Raw genomic sequence first — 5000 nt, 5'->3', positions numbered from 1 at the left:
CTGTGATGAAGAGTCGGGACCCCCTAAACGCTTCGCCCAGTTCAAAGTGCCAGCTAAACCCGAAGGCTTCGACAATGCCTACCCATTGGTCAGGGCATTGGAGTTGCAACGAAAAATCCGGTTGTCGATCCGGGTCGCCCGAGATCAGGGCATGATCATAATGCCCAAAGATCAAGCTACCTTGAATTTCCTCCGGGAAACGAAGGAGCTAGCCGATGGGAGGAAAGTGAGTCTTTCCCCCCTAAGTCCCGAGGAAAAGAGAACCAAGATGGTGCTACTTGGCTTCTCAGTCTCGTACGATGTGGAGCTGATCGCTTCACACCCACAGGTCGTGCAGGCTTCCCGAATGTCGAAGGGGAAGACTCCAACCAGGCAAGTCCTGGTGACCATGAAAGGTGCCCCAACCACTACCCTTGATCTGGGTAACTGGGGCACCTACAACCTTCGAACGTATGTGCCAGAACCACTTCGGTGTTTCAAGTGCCAGAAATACGGTCACCACCAGGCTAACTGTACAGCCAAGCCTAAATGTGGTGTCTGTAGCAAGGCACACAACACAGAGGTATGCCTCAAGGCATACAAAGAGGAAAAGAGGGACACAACAGCCAAATGTCCCAACTGTGCCAAGAAGCATCATGCCTGGAGCCTGACTTGCTCTGTCAGGAAAGAGGCGGCCCTCAGGCGACAAGAGGTTGCTCAAAACCGACCAGACTTTGTTCCTGCCCCACCGGGGCAGGAACAAAGTCTGAAAAGAAAGTCTGAAAAGAAAATGCCTCCCGACCTCCTAAGAGGAAGGAAGCCGCCCCCCAGCCGACACCGGATGTCTCCAACAAAAAGGAGTTTCCGACAATGTCAAAGGTGCAGAAAAAGAAACTAAAGAAAAAAGGTTCTAAGAGCACCACAAAAAACTCCCCAACAGATGATCATCTCCTCTTTGACGAGGACGATATGACTCTCCTGTTAACTGATGTTGTCTCAGCGGTAGCAACAGCCCTGGGGAGGTCGAGTGAGGAGGCCGAGAAGGCAGTTTCGGTCGCCATGACGGCAATGACCCAGACTGTCGCAGCCCTGAAGTGAAGAAAGCTGGTTAGAGCAAAACCAGCCTCACCCTCACCCCAGGACGAGACTCCCCTCCCCACTCCAAACCAGGCCATGCCTTCACAGGCAGAGCCAAAACAGGCTGAATTTGTGCAGCCAGAGCCAGAGCCAGATCACGCTGACCTTGCCAGCAAGGCCAGCCAAGAAAAAGCCTGAGAGAAAAGCCGAACCAACCAAAGTCAGAGCTACCAAAGACTCTCCACCTCCCAGTGGACCCAAGGATAGCCTGACAACAGACGAGGAGCCCTCAACCAGCGAGGACCTCGCAATGGAGTTGTCAGACTCCGACGATGTCTATGATGTAACTATCACTGAGTAACATCATGCCACACCATCTAAGCATCCTACAATGGAACATCAATAGCTTCTCTGCAAAGAACGCTTTTCTCCAAGCAGTAGTGCGATCAAGGAACATTGACATTGTCATGCTCCAGGAGACATTAACAGTGGACACTGTTCGCTTCTCAGGGTACCATGCCTTCACACTGCCACGAACACCTGGCAAGAGAGGCTTGATCACCCTTGTGAGAGCAACAATCCCCTGCTCCGCAATAGCCGATGCATCGCACTGTGGAGACGATGTTGAATCCCTTGCCGTCGAGGTTCACCTGGCCGGGGGCCCCTCAAACTGTACAACGTGTACAGCCGGCCACGCTGTAGAAGCTTAGACATCAGCCAGGTCTGTGCTTCTGCTGCACACGACCGAGTGATCATAGGGGGAGACTTCAATGCACACCACCCCATCCTGGCTCCCTGCCGGGCACCGGATGCGGCCGGCTATCATATAGCCGACGTGCTAGAGACATTCCCTGAGATCGCTCTCCTCATTGCAGCCATCACTCCTCCGGGTAGTAGAACATACTACACGGATGGATCGGTTGATCCCTTGAGCCACACTGCAGGCGCCGGCTTTGCACATGATTGAGGAGAGGATTGGGTGTTTTTTTGTTTGTGTGTGGGAGGAAGAGGGGTAGGGGGAACTTGAGGAGGAGGATAGATATTGGCAAATACTTTGAATGTAGAACAAATAGGAATAGACGGATTAGATGGTGGAGTGAGGAGGGGTAGGTACCAGAGAAGTGATAAAGCTTGGATTATCTGGATTTAGACTGGAAAAGGAACGTGACTGGGGCAATAGAGATAAAATGGTTCTGGGTAGAGGGAAGAGATACTGGCGGAGATGCTGAGACTTCTTGAGAAGATGAGAGGGGAGCGGAGCGAATTACAGTCTTGGAATAGGTAGAAAGAGAGAAACCTCGTCTGCGTGCTTCTTGTCTGGCCTTACGTAGAGTGAGGCCTAGTTTGAATCTGCTACCTCAGATTCGAGATTGTAGGCAGGGCAGCTCCTATAAAATACATTGAGAGAGCCACCACAATTGGCACACATCCGTGATTGAGCAGAGCAATTTCAACAATCATTCACTTAGAGGGCAGCGGGCTATGGAGCGACAGTGTTTGGCTGGGTGGCCAAAACGCTAACATTCCTGACACTGATGGGGAAGAGGTCGATATGGTTGGACAGGGCAGGACATTCCTCCAATATAAACTTCATGGAGGAGGTCATGTCTATAGAAGCTAATCTTGGCAATATTAGGACTTACGTTGGCCTCTGGGACTGGACTGTCACAGCATCATAGTCGACGAGGCATGCGAGCAAGTCGTTTTCACAGTCTGATCAGTCGTTGGCGTAGACAGGACAATCAGTCGGAGAGACGGAAACAGTTCAGGTACAAGTATTAAGGGAGGAGTGAGGTTGGGCTGAACTATGTCAGTCAGGGTAAAGAGTGAACGAGCTTGGGACCCAGATGTAACTGTGACAAGGCGTGAACGATCGGAACGACTGCGAAAGGAAACTGCCTATTTGTTTTTGGAGACATTATTAGAAGAGAAAGGTATTGTCAGAGTACGGAGCTGTATGTAAATCACAAAGAATTGATCCCACTTGGCTGGTCCAAAAAGGTTTGTAGAGGTGGAAGCAGGAGGAGGACAGGGTGATATGGGGAGTTCGTACCGTTGAGGAGAACAATAAAGATGAAGAGTAGTAATAAGGGGAGTGGGGGTAGACTATAAATAAGACTGTGCAGTAGAGGGTGTTGGGAGAAAGGAAGGGGTGTATTCTGAGGGATGAGTAATGCCTTGGATGGGTGATTCTGAATGGATAGAGGTGACCGCAAACATCGAGGAGGGGGTATTGGTATCAGTGGTCGGAGCCGTGGTCAAAGGAGAGACAAGGGTTGGGAAACCAATGAAATCAAATTTAGATAGGCTTGTTGATGAAGGGGCAAGCATCAATACCCCGTAATAAGGTTAAAAAAAAATCATTAATGGCCATGGTGAGACTGAAATAATTGAGGAGAGTCAACGGTCTACCCCTCCGGGTCTCCACGAGGGGAGACCATTAACTAAGGAAATACAGTGCTGTTCATGACTGACACAAAGCCAGCTTTTCACCCTTTCAGCACAGCTCTCACACCATAAGAAGTGAACAGAAGGGGATAATAAAGAGGAGAAGTAAAGAAAAGGGAGAGAAGAAAAGACCATGCAAAATTGGTTGAGGAGAAGGCTGAGGTCCAAGGTTGAAGTGACCCCCTACATTGGGCCACAGTCTCTGTCTCATAAGCACCCCCCACACCAACAAAGAGCAAGGGATTTGAGAGGACTTTTGAAGGGCAAGCTCATTTGATTAATGACAAGATATCTCGACAGAAGGCAGCAAGAAAGGCTATGCAATACATGAATCAAGTCTGGAAGTAACAGTCTTATTATTATTAATCCAATGCATCAAAATAGTTGAATAATGAAAACACAAAATGCTACTTATAGAAGTTAAGTGTAAACAGTACTATTTTGACATCCACATGAAAATGAAACAATTAAGTAGTGATTCTGCATATCTTTATTATAATAATTACCGCTATATAATTTTACTTATGTGAGAAGATGGACAGCATAACAGCAGGATAAGAGCTTAACATTTACTTAAACTTAATATACCATTACCTTCCTCTTTACTTTCTAGATCAGGTCTCTTAAATGCAAATTTATAAAAAAAAAAAAAAAAAAAAAAAAAAAAAAAAAAAAAAAAAAAAAAAAAAAAGATAATAACTACGAGCACTAATTTGAAGTACCTGTAAATGAAGGATTTTGAGGCTTTTTGGAATATCTTTAATACAACATTCATACATATGTACAGAGAGAGAAAGAAAGAGAGAGTGAAAGGGAGAATGAGATAAAAGAAAGAAAGAAGAGGAAAAATAATGATAGAGATTGTGACAAAGAAGGCAAAAAGAGAATGAGAATGATATATATTAAGACAGGCAAACACAAACATTCAAGAATATATAGAGAAGATTATGCTAAGTTCAGATCCTGCTATAGATTTTGTTATGCACTAAAAGAAGTTTTTGTCATAGCTTTGTATTTTTGGAAGGTTGTCAGGGAGAAATAAACATCAAAATATTTCCATTTAAAAAAAGGAAATACAAACATACAAACCAAACATTGAATATACTCTGGTTAGGTTAAAAAAAAACAATTCTTTTTTCAATATATGCTACACTCGTGCTATCAAGCAAAGGGGCAAGATGTGCAACGCTGAGTATAATCAAGTGGACCATACCTATAAATATAAACATAAACTTATATATATATATATATATATATATATATATATATATTTATATATATATATATATATTTATATATAGTTATATAATATATATAGTTATATAATATACATAGTTATATAATATATATATATATATATATATATATATATATATATATATATATATATATATATATATAGTTATATGATATATATATATATATTTATATAGTTATATAATACATATATATATATATATATATTTATATAATACATATATATATAGTTATATAAT

This window comes from Penaeus chinensis, chromosome 21, assembly GCF_019202785.1.
Source record: "Penaeus chinensis breed Huanghai No. 1 chromosome 21, ASM1920278v2, whole genome shotgun sequence".
NCBI classification, from domain to species: Eukaryota; Metazoa; Arthropoda; class Malacostraca; order Decapoda; family Penaeidae; genus Penaeus; species Penaeus chinensis.
This window is presented reverse-complemented; position numbering follows the sequence as displayed.